General features: G+C 41.7%; 1 protein-coding gene across 1 annotated transcript in view; it reads left to right on the forward strand.

The window, feature by feature from the left end:
* Positions 1 to 3909: 3909 nt before the first annotated feature.
* Positions 3910 to 21510, forward strand: part of ZBTB44 (zinc finger and BTB domain containing 44) — a gene marked incomplete at its 3' end in the record, with an annotated part of 64398 nt that continues 46797 nt past the window's right edge. Inside the window, exons 1-2 of the mRNA XM_079708533.1 lie at positions 3910 to 4328; positions 17662 to 17882. The remainder of the gene's footprint in view (positions 4329 to 17661; positions 17883 to 21510) is intronic.

A 21510-nucleotide genomic window follows, 5' to 3' on the forward strand; every position in this document is an offset into this window, starting at 1 on the left:
GGGCTTTCTCTAGTTGCAGGGAGCGGGTGCTACTCTTCCTTGCGGTGCGCGGGCTTCTTCACTGCAGTGGCTTCTCTTGTTGCAGAGCAGGGGCTCTAGGCTCATGGGCTTCAGTAGTTGTGGCACACGGGCTCAGTTGTGGCCGGTGGGCTCTAGAGTGCAGGCTCAGTAGTTGTGGCACATGGGCTTAGTTGTTCTGTAGCATATGGGATCTTCCCAAACAGGGGCTCAAACCCATGTCCCCTGCATTGGCAGGCGGATTCTTAACCACTGAACCACCGGGAAGCCCTGGTTTTTCTCTTTAAATACATACATTATGTAGAAGAGATGTGTGGATTGAGAGGAATTAGCTAAGGAACAATGTATACATACACAGAGGGAGTAACGTGTGCACTGGAGGAAAGAGTGTGGCATTTTAGAAGACGTGAAAAAAAAATCTGCATCTGGCATGTTCCTTGAAAGAGTATAATGAGAGTTGAAGCTCAAACTATGTATTGAACAGGCCCACATTTGTAGCTGTGAAAGCCATGGTAAAAGTTTGAGATTTTATCCTAAAAACAATAGGAAGCCATTGTTGCGTGATAAGATCACTATGCATTATAACTCCAGCTACCATGCAGAGAGTGAAGAGAAGGGCTCGGGGTATATTCGGGAAACCAGGTAAGTGGTATTACAGTTCTCCGGGTATAAGGTATTGGTTGGTGTCTTAGATTGTTAACGCAAGTTCATGTGCCCAATGCACAGTGAGGCCAAACAAACTGAAACATCGGGGCCATGCAAGGAGATGAGGTGGCTCATGCGCTAAAAAGCCCTGAGCTCCCGCAAGGTTGGCAAAGCACTTTTAAAAGCCAGGGTGGCAGGGGGAGCCTCAGGGTATGTGATCAGCTTATCAATTCTCTGATTGTCTGATGGTGAGGCAGCAGGGTGGTGTCACAGGGGTCAACATTATCAGTCCTTAGGCTCCAGGAGGCCTGGGGCTATGTGCTCAAGGTTAACAATCTTCCATTTGTTGGAGAGGGGGGTTTTTTACATCCGCAAAACAACTCAGGAAATGTGCATCAAATCCACTATTATCTAGGTACTTCAGAGAGAAGCAAAGCAGAGGATCTGGGGGAGGGCCTGTCCTGGGAAGGGAAGGCCCCATGGGGTCCTGCTTGGTCACAAGATGAGGATGGTGGTTGTAGGAATGGACGAATTCAGCAGGACTTGTTGATGGGATGGAACTGAGATGGGTTAGAGTAGTGAAGTAGCCAAGCTGACATGCTCAACTGGATGGATGATGAAATGGGAATACTAGAAGAGGTGCAAGTTTCAGGGTCGGGGAGTAAGACTAATTTTGTTAATATAGTTGGAATGATCTAATAGGGAAGCAAGGCTGCTTTGTGCAGTAGTGAGTTCTCCTTTATTGGAATTATCCGAGTTGGACTAGAGATCTTTCAGGTAAGTGTCCAGTGTTCTTGCTCTGAAATAAGTTGTGGACTAAGTAAGTAAGTTCCCACTCAGCCCTTATGGTCTACCACAAGTAAGGGCCATTTCTGCCAGAATTTGGTCCTCCAAACAGCTCAGGGCTGAAATAAAACCCTCTTCGCCTGGTATTTGAATTCCTCAGAATCACCTACACCAGGTTAATAATTAAAGGTTCCTCATAACTGTCTCCGTTTGTTTGTTTCACCTGTGTGCAGGATTCTGGTTTCATAAAATCCTCCCAGCAGTATTATTTAATCTAGTGTGGAAGAAAGGTGTATATATTCCGCCAACCCAAGGGCAAGTCTCTACTAGCCCAGGAGAAGGTGGGACGCTGCAGACGCCACAGAAAGTGACCCTGCCCACAGCCAAAGCAGAGGAGAGGACTCCTACAAAGTTAATCTTTTTATATTTTTTCACACCCTATCCAACCATCTAGCCCTGTGCCCTCAGGATCCCACAGCCATTGGGTGGTTAATTTATCCTCCAGTCCCAGTAAGGGGGTGGGGTGAGATGATGATAATTTTTAAATATAAAATGAAAAACAGAAAAGTACAAAAAGGGAGGAAATGGAGAAGAGACAAGAGAGTAATACAAGAAAAGCTGTATTTTGTGCCAGGGCTGCCACCTCAGTCTCCTGGGAAGCAGTAAGGACTTGCCTAGAGGTCCCTTATCGACTCTCCGATTAAATGCCCTAGGAGAGGTCTGCGGGATTTGTTTGACTGCTTTATTCCCACCCTGATTCTTCTCCAGGTACTACCTTGTGCACCTGCTCTAACACACACCAGTCCCTTCCTGAGACTTACTCTGTCACTGCCGTTCCCCTCCCAGGGTAAGCATTCGCCTTCTTTTTCTTCTCCTTCTTCAAATCTCAGCACAAAACTTTCTGGCCTCATTCGCATGTTCCTGACTTTCCTCATCTCTGAAATGGGAATAATAAAAATGATGGTGGGAATGACAGCAAAACCTACGTATTACGATTGCTGTGAGGATTAAACATTATATATACTTGAAAATCTGTTGGAAACCGCAGAAGACTATACAATTTGACGTTGCTTTTTATGGCCTTTATTTCTCACGTAGATTTCGGTGGCTAGAAAGAGGGGGTGCTAGGGTGCTGGGGTGCTTGTCTCTCAGTGAGATCAATGCAAGACGTTGCCAAGTGTTTCAGAAGAAAACGCCACTCCACTTCAGACGGGGTGCCGGGCCATCTTGCACAAAGCCCTTTGGAGAAGTTTTTCGGTGCAAAAGATGAAGGCGTGGGAAAACACAGCATGCAGCTGAGGAGCCCCCCGGGCGCTGCAGGCCGCACCCCCTCGGCCCCCGCGCGGCCGGCCGACTAGCCTGGGGTGCGCTTCTGCCAGACGTCCAGGGCGCCCCTCCGGGCCACCGGGCCCCGTCCGAGTGCTCGCCCGCCGGGCCGGGGACGCTAAGGCTTGGAGTCCCGGGAGTTTTAACACTTTACGCGATTTTGCAGTTGACCGAGAACTCTCAAGCCCCCCGCATACTCCCTCGCCGGAAAGCCAGGTTACTGGCGGTGGAACCAAATGAGACTCCAGGTGTGAAAACAACAGGCATATTTGAGGAGCCCCGTGTTGGGGGAATGAGAAGTACTTCTCCAGTCATTTCAAAACCGCACCTCCCGCCGGGTGGCCCAGGGAAATTCTAGAACAATCCTCGGGCGCCGAGAGGACGCCCCGGGCTGCAGAGGCCGCAGGGAGCCGGACACCGCCCGGGCTTGGCTGCCTGCGGGGAGGCGGGCGCGGGAGCCGGCGGCGCACGGCATCCTCACCTGTCCGGGGCCGCCTCTCCGCAGGCCTCCGTTTCCGCGTGTGAGAAATGGGCTGACTACCAGCTCACCCTCTCACCGAGAGAAAGTGTCTGGGGTGTTCCGGTTCAGCGCCGCTACAGAAACCACTCGAGAAAACGGGAGTTTGTTTCGGTTTTAGCTCAAAGGAGGAAAAAAAAATGCAAGAAGCGTGCACCGTGCGCAGAAATGCTTGTCAAGGTTAGCGGGAAGCCGGCTGAGCGGACGGGCAGACGAAGGACGAATTGGCCAGGGCCTAGGCGGCCTGTGAAGGTAACTCTACACGTGTTCACGAAGGAATGAAGATGCACGGCCCCTGTCAAAACCCGCGGGTGCGTCGGGAGACCGAGCTCAAGAGACGGCGACCGGGAGCAGACTACTCTGCGCCTGCGCAGTACCCGCGTTTCCCCCGCCCTGAGCTCGCGCCCCGCCCCCGAGCTCGCTCCGCCCCGCCCACTTGCCCTCCCCCTCCCCAGCCCGGCCGCCAGCGCAAAGCATTGTGGGACACAAACAAAGTGCCCCCAAACAGGCTGGAGTGAACGGAGCGGCAACCGCGGCGGCGCCGGCCCGCACGCGCGCGGCGGCGGCTCCCTCCCAACCTCCCCCTCCCCTCCCCTCACTCCCTTTCCCCTTCCCCACCCCGCCCCGCCGGGAAAACGCGAGCCGTCGCCGCGCTCCCCAAACCGCCGCCTGCCCTCGGCCAACCGCCCCCAACGGCCGCCCGCGCGCGGCTCGCCGGGCCCCCTCGCTCCTCCCCTCAGGCCCCCAGGGCGCTCCCCTCCCGCCGCCTCGCACTCTCCCACCTCGCAGGCACGCCGCTGCTCGGGGCCGCCATGCCCCTGCCGCAGGCTGTCCACGGGCCTAGGCGCGGCGGCCCGAGATAGGGTCTCCTCCGCCTCCCGGGGGAGGAGAGAGGGAGCGGGCCGCGCGCTCCGCCCCCTCCCCCCGGGCTGCCGCCGCCACCGCCGCCACCACCCCCTCGCCGCCTCAGCCTGGCGGGGAGGAGGAGGAGGAGGAGGAGCAGCAGGCCTCCGGGCCCTGGCACCGCCGCCCGCAGGTAAACGGGGAGGGGAGGGCAGGGCCGGTCCCTCTTCGCCGCCCGCGCCCTCGGGCGCGCCCTCCGAAGGGCTGACGCTGCGCGTCCCCCATCTGGGCGCTGGACGGAAGGGAACGCCTGGTCTCGTCACCCCCTCCGCGCCGGGAGACACCCCGCAGGGTCCCCTCAATGGCATCTGAGCCTTCGGGAAGGAGACTGGCCTTGGGTCCCGCCGTCCAGGAGAAATTGCCCCGATCTCCCAGGACGCCCCGCATCCGCACGCGCGTGTGCCCAGCACCCTAACCTCGAGGAGGCGGGGTGTTAGCGTCTCACCTGGTCGAGCCTGCAGCGCGAGACCCACTGTTCCCTCTCTCCCCTGCTGCTTTTTTTCTCTGGTACTGGGAAGAAAAGGTTGGCACTTACTTAAAAAACAAAAAATGAAAACCTTTTTTTCTTCCCTATCTGGGGATCAGTCTGCATCTAGTCATTTTCTGCTGGCCTAACCAGAAGAGGGTTACCTGCGAGTGAAATGACGAGTACGTTAGAACTGATGAAAGGAAGCATGCTTGTGAGTTGTATGGAGGTTAACCAGAATTTAGAGTAAAGCCCAGTAAGTCTGCTTTATTGGGACTGACTTACAGAAATGAAGGCCAGAACTTACATTTTTTTCGACGTATAAGTAGATTTTCTGTTGGTTAGGAAGACATTCCCTTTAACTTCCACTTATTTTCTTACTGTTTTATTCGGATAAGCGGCTAATACCAAAAGCAGACTTCACAATTTGATACATACCAATAGTTTGGGTAGGTAGATTTTTTTTGCCTAGAGGGTTTCGGTCGGAATTATTGCATTTAAAAAAATATTACGTAAATCTTCATTTATACAGTTACTTACCCCCATTACTTCACTTTCACTGCCAATGGATATTTAATTTTACCTAATGTAGCTTCCTAATCATGGAATGTGGCAATAATGAATGTTTTCCTGTAGTCTTGTATTTTAGGATGATTGCATTAATTATGAAAACCAGATTTACTTATTGTGTGCAACACTGCTAGGCATTTTACATATCTGACGTGATTTTATTCTCAGAACAACTTAATGACTTAAGATATTATTACTTGGGTTTTACAGATGAGACAAACTCAAGTGATATTAAGTAACTTGCTTTAGGCCACACAACTTGTTAGTGATAGAGGTGAGATTTGTATCCAGATATAATTCCAGTGTAGATGTGTTTTCTACCATTCCTCTCAGTACAGGTACACTTTTTTTAAACTTAATTATGAAAAATGTCAGTCTCTTTGAAATTGAGGGGAAAATGCAGTGCCTAGATTCAGTGATTGACATTTTTGCCATTTCCCCACTCTCCTCCCTTTCTGTGTGTCTCAGTATGTAATCCTTTGAAAGTAAATTGCAAACCCCATGACACTCCAGTATTTCAGCATGGTTTCCTAAAACTAAGGACATTCTAACCCCAGTATCATTATCAACACCTTTCTAAATTAACAATCCATATGCAAATTTCCTTAGTATGCCAAGGTCTCTTTTGGGAAATCTACCCCTGCCCCCAGCATTGCATTTGTTGATTACGCCTCTAGTCCTTTTTTTAGAAGAGAGGTACCCGTCTTTTTTTATTCTGACAATTAACCAAACCACTTGCTTTATAGAATGCTCCCACTTCTGGGTTTGTCTGTTTCCTAATGGTGTCATTTAATTTATTCTTCTATCCCCCTGAATTTCCTGTTACTGGAAGTTAGGTCTAAAGAAAAGCTTGAGTAGCTTAAGGAAAACTTTATTTGGCAAGAATATTTAATAGATGATGCTGTGTACTTCATGTTATGCCATTTAGGAGGTATTTAACGTCAGATTGCTACACTGTTAAGGATACTAAATGTGACCACTTGATCAAAGTGGTGACTACCAGATCTGTTATAAAGATGTGGTTTCCCTGTTTGTGATTTGTACGTGATCTTGGAGTAATACCTTGACACCAAGCAAATACCTGTTTCTGCCTACCCTTTGCTCAGTGATTTTAGCACCCATTGATGACTCTTGCTTAAATCAGTTATTTTATTGGAGATTTTCTGTCAGGAAGATTTCCTTCATTAACTAGGAGTGAGCTAAACTTCCTCCTAAAAATGCTAATGTCCTCCCTCCAGTTATCAGTATTCAGAGTAAAGAATACTGGGGCGATAGTCACCCCCAATGGTGGCAAATAAGGTTTTTTTTTTTTTCTTTTTTATGGGGATAACTGTAACCCAGCAGGACCCCATGGGGCCTTCCCAGGACAGGCCTTCCCCCAGATCCTGTGCTTTGCTTCTCTCTGAAGTACCTAGATAATAGTGTTTGATGCACATTTCCTGAGTTGTTTTGCAGATGTAAACCTACCCCCCTCCAACAAATGGAAGATGTTAACTCCTTGGCGACCCTGAGCCCATAGCCCCAGGCCTCCTGTTGCCTAAGGACTGATAATGTTAACCCCTGTGACACCACCGTGCTGCCTCACCATCAGACTGTAAGAGAATTGTTCACAAGCTGATCACATACCTCGCGACCTCCCTCCCTCACCTGGCTTTTAAAAGTACTTTGCCGAAACCCTTCGGGGACCCTTCGGAGAGCTCGGGGCTTATTAGGGCATGAGCCACCTCATCTCCTTGCATGGCCCTGCAGTAAACCTTTCTCTGCTCCAGACTCCGACGTTTCAGTTTGTTTGGCCTCACTGTGTGTCAGGCACATGAACTTGCGTTAACAGTTTCACTATGGACTCATGGGTTTTAATTTATTCTTTTTTTTTTTTTAATAACCATTACAGTCGTTTTTCTTCTTGATGATCTAACTGTCCCAAATTTGGGCAGTAGGAACCTTTTCAAGCTGTCTCCTGTGTCTTTTTAATGCTGGGAGTGCTTTCTGGCACAGGATATCCCAGGCTTGCCTTGTTACTTTCCTTGTTCCAGATCTGGAATGGGCTGTTAATCTAAGGAGTCTTGGTTCTTTTTAGTGAGAAATGGTGTATAGAAACCAAGATCTGGATGTTTGGCATATTCATTGCTGCTGGAGTGTCACTATTTCTAGGCCCTTTCAGAGGGGAGAACTAAAAATGGTTTTTTGCTTGTGAATCAAGTTCATAGTGATATATCCAATCCAGATTTAACATAGCAGATTTTTCTTTAACTTCTTTGATTCTATATTGGTCTCTTTTGTCTTAAACAAAAATCTTGGTTCCTAATAAAATTAACATACTTGCCTTATCCTACTATGTATACTTAAAATCATTTCAAAATTGTCATACCAATATCATTACTAACAATAAACTGAGTAAAGTTTAAGATTTCTTTGCATTTATTTTTGTCCTTAGAATATATTACATGAAGGCTGTATAATCAGAGTACCTACTGTGTTCAGAAGTCACTTGAAGTACTTTCCTCTGTTTGGTTATACTGCCAATTTGATATGGTTCATTGGTTTCATTTTTTATCTTAAGGTTTTCTTTTTTAAACTTTATTTTTTTTCCGAAAGAAACAACTTTTTATTGAGGTGTAGTTGATTTAGTGTTGTGTTAGTTTCAGGTGTGTAGCAAAGTGATTCAGATATACATATATACTTTTTCAGATTCTTTTCCTTTATAGGTTATTACAAGATACTGAATATAGTTCCCTGTGCCATACAATAGGTCCTTGTTTATTTTATATTTAGTAAATGTGTATCTGTTAATCCCAAACCCCTAATTTTTCACCCCCCCTTCCCCCTTTGGTAACCTTTGGTTAAAGTTTGTTTTCTTTGTGAGTCTGTATTTTGTAAATAAGTTAATTTGTATCACTTTTTTAGATTCCACATATAAGTGATATCATGTGATATTTATCTTGGTCTGACTTACTTCACTTAGTATGGTAATCTCTAGGTCCGTATATGTTGCTGCAAGTGGCATTATTGTTTTTTATGGCTGAGTAATATTCCAGTATGTGGAGGGGTGTGTGTGTGTGTGTTTGTGTACACACATACTACATCTCTTTATCCATTCATCTGTCAGTGGACATTTAGGTTGCTTCCATGTCCTGGCTATTGTAAACAGTGCTTCAGTGAACATTGTGGTCCATGACTCTTTTTGAATTACGGTTTTCTCAGGGTATATGCCCAGGAGTGGGATTGCAGGATCATATGGTAGCTCTATTTTTAGTTTTTTAAGGAACCGCTATACTGTTCTCCACAGTGGCTGCACTAGTTTATGTTCCCACCAACAGTGTAAAAGGGCTCCCTTTTAAAATTTCATGTTTGAGTATATAAAATATATACAAGGTTCAGAAGTCAAAATAATATTTTTAAACTATGCTTAAAGAAGACTCAGCCAAATTAGTTTTTAAGATGAAGTGTTCTTTAACTTCGTCAACCCTTTTAATATCTAATCTCATAAATCTTGACTGCAGTGGGCAAAGTATGTTACTTATGTGAAGCGATATAGGAGTACTTTTAAATTTTGCAATTCGATTCCGATTCGTCTGGCAAAGAGAAAGCACTAGACTAATCTTCAGAGGTGAGCAGAGAAGTAGATTTCAAGCTGGTTTTGTTTTTGTTTTTGTTTTTTATGGTACGCGGACCTCTCACTGCTGTGGCCTCTCCCATTGCGGAGCACAGGCTCCGGACGCACAGGCTCAGCGGCCATGGCTCACGGGCCTAGCTGCTCCGCAGCATGTGGGATCTTCCCGGACTGGGGCACGAACCTGCGTCCCCTGCATCGGCAGGCGGACTCTCAACCACTGCGCCACCAGGGAAGCCCTCAAGCTTGTTTTTGCAAGCTTTACTTTGAAAATCATATCTTTATTGTTTGGTCAAATTTTTTTTTTTTTCCTTTCGGCTGCAGGCTTGCAGGATCTTAGTTCCCCGACGCTGGGCCCTGGCATTGAAAGCCCGGAAACCTAATCACCAGACCACCGGGGAATTACAAAAACCATGTCTTTAAAGGGGCATGTAGTTGGTAGAGCTTTATGAATCCATCTACTTATATGTCACACAGCAAAACTGACATACATATGCTATCTGCAAATATAAAAGGTATTTGGATATATGATCAGTGAGGATAGCACTTTTTTTTCAATTGGGCAAAATTTGATAGAAATTATAATTATGCTTTCAAATGAGAATATATAAGGGAGCAATCAGTGGTTGTCTAAAATAAGCAGAATACAATTATGCAGTTTATAAGCTGCTTATCACCCAGGAAAAGTTGTGCCCACGGTGTGTTTCCCTCTGTGTACACCATCACTGCTTTTGGTAATAGAGCAAACATCTCTTTCCTTCAGGAAATGGAGTGGGAAAATGAGGAATGCATATGCTTTGGTCCCATTTGCCTTCATTCTGTCTTTAAGCTTGGTAAAATATACTACCCAAGGTTAGAACACATAAGGTGATGAAAAAAATGCCACTAAGTGTAGCATAGGGAGTGGGCTAATACAGGGATGATAATTGCCAACATTTGTTGAGCCCTTTTAAAAAGGTAGCACTGTGCTAGACATTTCATACATCATCTCATTCACATCTCACATTAACCCTTTGTTACTGCTGCTGGTATCTGCAAATAAGGAAACTGATATCCAGGTTTCAAACTCAAGTCTGTCTTCAGTGTTTCACTTAACTACTTTGCTGCACCTCACAGCTAAATATATGTCATAAAATTGGATATATTTTCACTCAGTATGAATCACATTAAAGGAAGTGCATGACTGACATTAGTCCTATAGCAGCACTGAAGATTGCATCTAAAATTTTCCTAATAAAATGTTGGAGGTTTTAATTTTTTTTAATTGTTATTTATTTACTTATTTATTTGGTTGTGTTGGGTCTTCGTTGCTTCACATGGGCTTTCTCTAGTTGCATCGAGTGGGGGCTACTCTCTGTTGCGGTGTGCGGGCTTCTCATTGCAGTGGTTTCTCTTGTTGTGGAGCTCGGGCTTTAGGCATGCAGGCTTCAGTAGTTGTGGCACATGTGCTCAGTAGTTGTGGCTCACGGGGTCTAGAGTGCAGGCTCAATAGTTGTGGCCCATGGGCTTAGTTGCTCCGCGGCATGTGGGATCTTCCTGGACCAGGGGTCGAACCCATGTCCCCTGCATTGGCAGGCGGATTCTTAACCACTGCGCCACCAGGAAGTCCCTAGTGTTGGAGGTTTTAAACTTTAAGTCTTCCTAGCCTTGTAAAGGTTAAAACTCTCTTGTTATTGAAAATGGTCAAGCATCAAAGACTATTGTAAAGGAGTTTCCTTCATTAGTTGGGGGATCCTAATTAATTTGGCTTCTTCCAACTGTAATTTTTTAATATCTTTATTATATATATTGAATGTGTGTGTGTGTATATATATATATATTTCCCCCTCCTGTGGTTTCCTGGTATTCTGTAGACTATTGAGCATGTCTTTATATAAGGTATAATGGAATGTTTTTACTTTAAATGCAACCGCATTCATGACTGAGACAGTTTTCCCTGTACCTCAGACTGATTGCTTGAAATTTATCTCCTGTTAAGCTGAAAGCCACATTAGTTTTCCTTTGTTCTTTATATCAGAAATACTTCACCCCATTTTAGACAATGAGCTGGAAATCTCTAGATTCTTAGTCACAGGATCTAAAATAAAATAGTGATTGCATATGTGTTTTTTAAAATATAAAGATACATTGAATTTATATTACACTCTTGCTTGAAGGGCGCATTGAATATTACATTAATTTCTTCACTGACATTATTAGGGCCAAAGGTGACCTTAGCCAGCACACTTTTACATAACTGATCATGGAGTACATCAGTGGCTTATATCATTGTGGTATTTCACATTGATAACTCTGTCTTATAAGAGTGAAAGTTGATGGATGAAACTTATTAATGTCTTACTTTTCTAGGAGAACATCTTCTTTGTCTCCATATTGAATGTTCTTCCATTTTAATAATTGTATAGCTTTAAAAAAACTTTAAAATTACAAATGTTTGATACTCCAAGAATTTGTAATTTCCGTATTCTATATTGTTATTCTTCTATAGGTATTCAATGGTATATATATGGGTTTTTTTTTATGTTGACAAGATTTGCTGTTTACTTGGTTTTGATAATTTTTTTTTTTTTTTGTGGTACGCGGGCCTCTCACTGTTGTGGCCTCTCCCGTAGCGGAGCACAGGCTCCAGACGCACAGGCTCAGCGGCCATGGCTCATGGGCCTAGCCGCTCCGCGGCATGTGGGATCTTCCCAGACCGGGGCACGAACCCGTGTCCCCTGCATTGGCAGGCAGACTCTCAACCACTGCGCCACCAGGGAAACCCGCTTTTGATAATTTTTGATGCATTCAGCATAACTGTTGTACAAACGTCTTTGGGTACCATATAACCAAGACTTTGAATCTTTGGAATCAGGATTTTGTGGAACTACTACCCTCGGGCTTCTGAAATGACTTTAGATAATTCCTTTTAAAAATGATTTTCTCTAATTCAGATCTTACCCTAAGTATCTGATCTTCACCTACTGTTAGCAAGCAAGCCTATTCAGAACTACCCTCTATTAAATGTTAATTTTATTCACTTTGATAAAATTAGTAAATTCTTTGGTCCAAACAAAGAAAATAAAATGTAAGATTTTTCAGGGACTCGAGGCATACTTACTTTGCTTCCATTTCGTTTTTCTCTTTTACTGGTATGTTTACTAGCGTGTGTGTGTGTGTGTGTGTGTGTGTGTGTGCTTTCTTCCATTTTTACCTTTTTCTCCTTTTTTACATTTTGACTATCTGGGTTTTACTTTTCCTTTGCTTTTGCTTTTCTTTCTTTTTGCTTTGGATCACCCAACATTGCTCATTTCCTTTTTGTGGCTTTCCGTTACTCCATGAGGACAGTTTCTTTTATCTTTGGTGCCTTTTATGTGCCATATGAAACTATACCCTCCTTCTGTGAGAATTGTTTCTATTTACAGGAATCACTGCCTCTGTTTTTGGCCCACCTGGTATGTTTCCTCCTCTTTTCTTCCTACTTCCTTCAACTAGGTTCACTTAGCTTTACTTTGAGAGGCAGTTCAGTGTAAAGCATCACTGAGCATACCGCCTAGGTTCAGATCTTGACTCTAGTGTTTACTAATTGTATGGCCATGGGCTGGCTCCTTAACTTCTCTGTGCTTCATTTTCCTTGGTTAAGTGGAGATACCAAGTGATACCTATCTCAAAAGGTTGTGTGAAAATTAAATAATTAATATGTAAAAAATACCTAGAATAATGCTTGGTACATATTGAGTACTATGTAAGTATTAACTAATGATTATTACTGCTTTTTAAAAAAAAATGGTTCAAAGCCATTGATTATTCTTTAACAGTTTCTTGAGATATACATAACTCAAAAGCCATAGATTATTGACACTAGAAATTTGTGGTCTCCAATTTCAGTGGGGCCTTCAGTGCCACCTAGCCATCCTTTTTTTCTCCTCCACGCATTTTTTGCATATTTCATTTTCCTCAAAATTCTACTTTATGTCCTCTTTTGTCAGCAGCCTAACCTCTACCTATAACTTCAGAGAGAAGTAAAAGCCAAAGCTATCAGAAAAGAACTCCCACTACTTCTCACCACCCACCTATAAGTCTAACTGTAACTACACCCTTCCTTTCCTTTTTTCTTACACTGGGTCTCATTCTGTTTAAGGCTAATTCTTTTACTCAAGCACTGAATCCAGTTTCTTTCTATTTACCCAGGGATCTTACACTATCTGTTATCACCTGTTTTCTATATCTTTTCCTTCTCTGATTCTTTTCCACCAATACTCAAAACATTCTCTGTATATTTTACCACAATTTAGAAAAGCTTATCTGGGGGAAAAAACATTCTGTAGTTTCTCCCATTTTATACAAATATCAGTTTCCTCCCTCGAGCCCTTATTCCCCTCCAGCTAACCCCCTTTGCCCTGTCTTTAGAGCCAAACTTCTTTAGATTGAATTGTCTACTCAAAATTTTCACTTCCTCATTTCTATATAGTCTTTATCTTTGTTGCAATCTAACTCTACTGCCTCTCCATTATGTGCTGTTTTAAGGTCACCAGTGACTCCTTGCAGATAAATTGAATAGACTTTATATCTTATTTGACCTATCAGCAGCATTGGACACTGTCAACCACTCCTCCTTGAAATGCTCTATGCCCTTCATTTCTGGAGCATTCTACCATCCTGGTTGTAACAGGGAAGAACAAAATCTGACTCCATGTTGGATCTGTTTCTTTTACTTTGACCTTTGCTTTCCATTGTTTTTGTTCTCTCTATAGCTATAGGCATACATAATGGCCTGCCCCTCTGCCTGAATGTTAAACTGAAGTGCCCTTATTTAGCTCACAGGGAAACAATGACCTGCCCACCTGTGAATGGCTGCAGAAGAGAAGAAATTAACACATCCCCTCCCTGGGACTGGCCAGAACCAGGAGATATTTTGCAAGACTTACGGGCTTTTTACTTTACTTCCTCACCTCCTCTGCCTCTCTGTTCTATAAAAGAAACTAGTATCCTCATCCGGATAAGATGGTACTCTAGGCCGCTAATCCACCATCTTTTCGGACTCCCAGCTTTCCAAATAAAGTCACTGTTCCTTGCCTCAACACCTCGTCTCCTGACTTATTCGCCTGTCATGTGGCAAGCAGAGTGAGCTTGGACTTGGTAACATGGTCATTCTATATATCACTTGCCCAGGTTTTTCTTCTGCTGCCCCCTCCCCCTTATTTTCCCACCTCTTTTTCCCTTGGTCAGTCTAGCTAAAGACATCAATTTTGCTTGTCTCTTCAGAGAACCAAGTTTTGGCTTTAATTTTTTCTGTGATTTTTCTATTTTCTGTTTAATTTATGTCTGAGCTTTATTTCCTTCTATTTTGGGGAGGTTTGTCTTGCTCATTTTCTAGCTTCTTAAGGTAGAAACCTAGGCCATTGATTTTTTTTTTTTTCCCCTAAACTCTTTTGACTTTATTTTTTTTTTAATTATATATATATATTTTTTATTAGTTTCTGCTTTATAACAAAGTGAATCAGTCATACATATACATCTGTTCCCACATCCCTTCCCTCATGCATCTCCCTCCCTCCCACCCTCCCCATCCCACCCCTCCAGGCAGTCACAAAGCACCCAGCTTTGTAGTGAAGTACAGAAAAAAATTTTACCAACTTAACCAATTTTTTTTTTTTTTTTTTTTTTTTGCGGTACATGGGCCTTTCACCGTACTGGCCTCTCCCGTTGCGGAGCACAGGCTCCGGACGCGCAGGCCCAGTGGCCATGGCTTACGGGCCCAGCCGCTCCGCGGCACGTGGGATCCTCCCAGACCGGGGCACAAACCCATGTCCCCTGCATCGGCAGGCAGACTCCCAACCACTGCGCCACCAGGGAAGCCCCCAACTTAACCATTTTTAAGTGTGCTGTTCAGTGGCATAAAGTACATTCACATTATTATGCAACTCTCACCACCGTCTCTCTTCAGAACTGCTTTCATCTGCAGGACTGTAATATAGTTCTGTACTCATTAAACAATAACTCCCTAGTCCCCTCTCCCCCCAGCCCCTGGCAACCACCCTTCTACTTTTCATCTATGAATTTGCTCTAGGGACCTCATATAATTGAAATCCAACAACGTTTGTCATCTTGTGACTGACTTGTTTCACTTAGCATTATGTCCTCAAGGTTCATCCATATCATAGCACATATCAGAATTTCCTTCCTTTTTAAGGCTAAATAATATTCCATTGTACATACCACAATGTGGTATATACCACATCAATGTGTACATACCACAGTTTGTTTATTCATTTATCTATCGATAGACATTTAGCTATTGTGAATAATGCTCCTGTGAACATTCATGTACAAGTATATGCTCATGTCTCTGCTTTCAGTTCTTTTGGGTATATACCCAGAAGTAGAGTTGCTGGATCATATGGTAATTCTATGTTTGTTTTTTTGAGTAACTGCGATACTGTTTTCCATAGTGTCTACGCTTACATTCCCACCAGCAGTGCACAAGGGCTCCATTTCTCCACATCCTTGTCAACACTTGTTATTTTCTGTTACTTGGTTTTTTATAGTAGTCATCGTAATGAATGTGAGATGGTAGAGTGTGAGGAGGTAGGCCACTGATTTTTAGACCTTCTCTAATATATTTATTTAAAGCTATAAATTGTACTTTAAGCACTACTTTAGCTGCATTGTACAAATGTTGATAATGTATTTTCAGTATTTTACTCAGTTAAAAATACTTTGCAGTTTCTCTTGTTGATTCCTTCATCACTATGGGTTATTTAGAAGTGTGTTATATTTAAAATACATGAAATTTTCTTGATAATTCATTGACTTCTAATTTTTTAATTGTGATTAGCGGACATACTCTGTGTGCATTCATTCCTTTAAAATTTATTAAGAAGATTTGTCTTATGGCCCAGCATATGGTCTGTCTAGGTGAACATACCTTGTTGCACTTGAAAAGACTGTGTACCAGTGACCTTTGTGATATTAAAGATAGCCGGCTCTAGCCTTCCTTTACTTGCTGTTTGCATGGTGTATCTTCTAAAATACCTCTCTGTCTTTTTATTTAAAGTAGGTTCCCTGTAACGAACATGTAGTTGGGCTTGCTTTTTTAATCCTACTCTCTGCCTTTTAAATGGAAATGTTTATTAGTCCATTAAAATTTTATGTAGCTACATTTTACATTATTTTGAAAAGCAGGCATGTATTAGTTTGCTAGGGCTGCAGTAACCACAAACAGGATGGCATGAAGAGAAACTTTTGTCTCAGTTCTGTAGGGTAGAAGTCTGAAATCGTGGTGTTGGCAAGGTTGGTTCCTTCTAAGGGAAGGAACTTATGAGGGAAGGGTCTCTTCTTGGCCTCTCTTCTTGCTTTTACTAGTGCCTTGGCTTGTGGCAGCATAATTTCAGTCTTAACATGGCATTCTCCCTTTGTGCATCTGTCTTTGTATTTCACTTTATATAAGAACATCCTAATTACCTCAGTTTAATTTGATTGCTTTTTAAAGAGCATGTTTCCAAATAAGGTAACATTCTCAGGTACTGGGGATTAGGATTTCAACCTATCTTTTCAGGGACATGCTTCAATCCATAAGACGCATATAAGGTTGGCAACGGTGCAAAAGCGTATTAGGTAAAGCCACTATACTTGTGTACATATTTTAAAGCATACATAGTAGGACTCATGAGTACTTGGTAGGAACACTTAAAACACTCTTTAGAGAAACACAGAGCTCTTTAAATGCTAATTGACTAAAACTGACTTGAATTTGATTTGCTTACGTAAGGATCCAAGAGACTGAATAAGATATACCCTTTCTTCAAGCTTTTTTTCTGGTAAAAATGATTTGAGGTTAATAGCTGATATCCCTTAAGTACTGTGATTGAATTCTTGTAAATGGTAACTGATGGGATGGGGAGAGAGAGGGGACTGTGAATTTGAGTTTTCAGTCAGACAGACCTTTCTTCAAATCCTGGTTTTATTATAGGAATGTGGACAAGTTAATTTAACCTTCTGTTTCCTCCTTTATAACTGGATCTTAAAATTTCTTTTCCCAGAATTGTGAGACCAGAGTGTGATAAAGACACTTGGTAGGAGTTACTCAATGTATATTAACTTATTTTACCTGGATATAGAAATTAATAATCAGCATGACTCTGTGGTTACCAACAATGAGAAGAAATTCTAATAGTTTAATATCACTGGTTTAATTGATTTATTGTTTAACTCCCGGTAAATCTCATTCTCTCTTCTTCTCAAAGCTCTGAACTAGAAATAACTTCTTCTCGTAGTAAAATGATTAAAACCTTTACTTGATTAAAAAGTGGCTAGTTATAAAAGTTAAATGATTTTTTTTAATAACTCAGATACAGTAATTCATTTGGAATTCTTCCTGAAAACTCAGTAAAGACTTAAGGAAGACCCTTGGGGATTAAACAGTTGTCACATAAATATCACATGCACTTTTATTAGTGTTCATGTTCTCAAATATGAGTACTCATATGAATCCATTCTGAAAAGTGTGATTCCTTTCATGGAAAAATGTAGATATTTGTTTTTGCTTAGATTGACAACATAGTGACAGGTTTTCTTAGAAGGAAATTTAAAATATGAGGTGCTGTAATATTTGTCCAAAAAACTTGATTCTAAAGGAAATAATAGTGGAAAACATCTTATTTTAGCAGTAACTTTATGGAGAAGGAAGTGAGTTGTAATTTTCACTACTTCACTCAGATTTCTGTGTAATTTTAGCATGAAGTTTTTTCTTCCATTCTTAAACCATCTATACTGACAAGTTTTCTATCAAAATGTTTGCATGTTGTATATGTTAAACTCCTTAAAAAATATTTATTTCAGGGCTTCCCTGGTGGTGCAGTGGTTGAGAGTCCGCCTGCCGATGCAGGGGATGTGGGTTCGTGCCCCGGTCCGGGAAGATCCCACATGCTGCGGAGTGGCTAGGCCCGTGAGCCATGGCCACTGGTCCTGTGCATCTGGAGCCTGTGCTCCGCAACGGGAGAGGCAACAACAGTGAGAGGCCGCATACCACAAAAAAAAAAAAAAAAAAAAAATTATTTCAGGTATTTTGCCTCAAGTTTTATTTTGTTGTCCATCATTTATAATTATACTTTTATTAATAATGTGAATGAACATAAAAGAATGTGCTTATTCCAAAAGTAAGCACCATAAGTCACAAACATTTATTCAACTTTTTAAAAATGCCCTGTGTTAGGCAGTTAAAGAATATACACAGGCTCAACCTTTTCCCTCAAATAGCATATGGATCTATAGGACAGCAAAATCTGTAGGCAGCTAACTGATCACCTATTATACATAAAATACTGATTAAAAGAGCAGTGATCCTTTTGTGGCCATAAAGGGATGCCTAGTTGAGAACCACTGCAGTATAATAAGAAATGTTACTGGTAAGAGTATAGCACATGTAAATGGTGTAGAGACAGAAATGGTTTAGAAACTCTGCTGGTGTGTCTACACGAAGACTTGTGCACAGATGTTCATAGTAGCTTTATTTGTAATAGCCCCAAAGTGGAAACAACTCAAGTGTTTGTCCTCTGTTAAATGATAATCAGACTGTGGTACATCCACATAATGGAATAGTACTCAGCAATAAAAAGGAGCAAAAATTCTTGAGCCTAACGACATGAATGAATCTCAAAATAATTATATCCAGTGAAAGGAGCCAGATGAATAAGAAAATATATACTGCCTGATTCTGTTTATGTTAAAATTCTAGAAAATGCAACTAGTCTAAAATGAAAAGCAAATTCGTGGTTGGGGGGGTGGGTAGGAGGGCTGGAGGGAGACATTGTGAAGAGGCACAAAGAAAATTATAGGAGTCATGGAAATATTCCTTATCTTGATATCTGTGTGAAAACTGACCTAATTGTATGCTTTAAATATGTTTGGTTTATTTTACATCAGTTATACTTCAAGCATTTATAAAATGATTTTTAAAGAATATGGGTATAATTGATTCTAAAAATATACTGGAATTATCCTTGGAGAGACAGGACATATACCTGGTAAACCTAAATTGGTATTATATCAAATACCTAAACTGGTATTATATCAAATGCCAGATCAGTGGTCAAGACAGAAAATGCTACAGGAGTTCAGTGGAGGGAAAGGCAGCATAGTTTAATAATAAAACGAGGAGAGGATTAAAGTCAGAGTACTTGATTTTGAGGCCCTATTAGGCCACTTATTTTTTCTAATCTTTATTTTCTGTGATCTTTGAAGAATTTCCTAATCTACTTCATAAGATTTTTAAGATCCAAAGAAAATATATTTAAAAATACACTGTAATCTGAAAAGTGGCATGCAAATGGAAGGTATTGCTGATATCCAGAGTAGAAGGAAGAAAAAAATAGAATAGTATTTGACCTGTTGAGAGAAATAAGGGAATTCCAAAATGAGACCAGAGGAGGGGAAGTGGAAATATGTATAATATGTTCAGAGAATGAGTCAAAGATCAGTTTGACTGGAGCAAAGAGTTTGTGTTGGAGAGCAAGGAAGAAAAGATAACTAAAGCATCTAAAAGCACAATAGAGCAGAGAGAATATGAGATATATAGCGAGAAAGACTAGCATCAGGATGTAAATTGCTTTTTAATTGCCTTATGGCTTTGGATAAGTCCTTTATCCTCTGAGCTTCAGTTTCTTCATCACTATAATGGGAGGATAATAGTCTGCCTTATCTTGAGTATTTTATGTATTGAAATCAATTGATGTCCAATGATACATATATGAACATGCTGAAAAGAACTTAGTGCTGTTCAGAGTTGTACAATGTGATAGCTAAGGCATGAGGTAATAATTGCTGTACTAAAATGATTGGATTTTAGACAATGTGAACAGTGGTGGAGGATTAACTCAAGATTGGTGAGACTAAAGACAAGGAGACCAATCAGGATGTTAAGTAGCCCAAGGTAGTGTGGCTAATGGAGAAAAGAATGGGTGGATTTGAGATAGGTCTTAGTGACCAAGTCTGTGTTAGGAGGAAAAGTGAAAGATAGAAGTTGTGTTAGCTTCCTGTGGCTCTTGTAATAAATTATCACGAACTGGATGGCTTAAAACAACAAATTTATTCTCTCACAGTTCTGGAGGCCAGAAGTTCAAAATCAGTATCACTGGGTTGAAATCACAATGTTGGCAGGTACCCCCTTCCTCCAAAGGCTCTGGTGGGGTGGGGAATCCATTCCTTACCTCTGCTAGTTTCTGGTGGCTATGTAGTCATTCTGTGCCTTGCAGCCAAATCACTCCAATTTCTGCCTGTCCTCCTATCACCTTCTCTGATATTGGTGTCAAATCTTCTAACCTCTCTCTTAGAACAGTGCTAAAGATTGTATGTAGGAGCCACCTGGATATCCAGAGAAGTCCTCCTATTTTGGCATACTTAATCACACCTGCAAAGTCTGCCATAAAAGTACCATTTGCAAATTCCAGGGAGTAGTTCATGGACATATTTTGAGGAGTGACCTTTTTAGCTTACCACGGAAGTCAAAGATGACTCCTAGGTTTTTCACTTTTTGGAATGTGGTATCATTGGCCAGAGAACTTCAAGAGGAAGAGTACATTTGTGAGAAGTGATGATTAATTCATTTGGACCTGTTGAAGTACCTGTGGGACATCTGTATATGGATATTCATTTTGTGTAGCAGACAACTTTGAATTAAACACTAAGAACATTCACTATTTCAAACAAAAACAAAACAAATCCTAGAGTAAGACAGCTTCAGAGTTAGTTACTCAGCAATTCAGTGACATCATCAAGGGCCTCAATTCTCAACTTTTTGCTTTGCCATCTTTAAGGAAGCTCTCCTTATGGTTCCAAGGTGACCCCTTACAGTTCTAAGCCTTAAGTCCAGAGATGAAAACACCTAACCGGCTTGTTTTGTGTGCCTTTTTTTTTTTTTTTAATCAGCAAGGAGACCTAACCCTAACCCCTGAATCTCCCCAGCAAGCTCTATTCCTCTTAGCCAGATAAACATTTTAATGTTTTCTTGACTAACTTTTACCTAAATAAATATATTATGTTTATGTTGCAGTTGGTCCTTTATGATTATCTTGACAAGTGGATTTTACTACTCTTTGATGTGCAAATTTGAATATACAAAACCATCTTTCTCTGGCTTGGCTCAGATGTTTGAACAGCAGTCTATTCACCTTGCTGAGCCTTTTCTAAGTTCTTACCTACAAATATCTAACCATCTCCTGATTTAACATTAAATGTTAAGGCAGTGGTTACTGTGGTGTGGGAACTCTCCTGAGATCCCCAGAAGCTTTCAGAGGGTACACGAGGTCAAAACAATTTCATAATAGTATTAAAATATTGTTTGTCATTTTCATTCTTATTCTCGTGGTGTACAGTGGAGTTTTCAAGAGGCTACTTGAAGTGGGATATTACAACAGACTGAATGCAGATGCAGATAGGAGGATTCCACTGATACAATAATAAACCAGACTTGAAGAGATTTGCAAAAATCCATGCCACTCTTGCTTCTCTTTTGTTCTGAGAAAGTGTAGGTTTTTGAAAAATATGTTGTGCTAACATGTAATGGGCTTATTATTTTTAATGAATGAAGTTTTTGCATTTCTAAGTTTCAATGTATAATATGGTAATATTAGTAAATATAGTTCACATAAACAAAAGTTCTTTGGAATTCTCAGTAAATTTTAAGAGTGTAAA

Source organism: Hyperoodon ampullatus, assembly GCF_949752795.1.
Source record: "Hyperoodon ampullatus genome assembly, chromosome: 7".
Lineage (NCBI taxonomy): Eukaryota > Metazoa > Chordata > Mammalia > Artiodactyla > Ziphiidae > Hyperoodon > Hyperoodon ampullatus.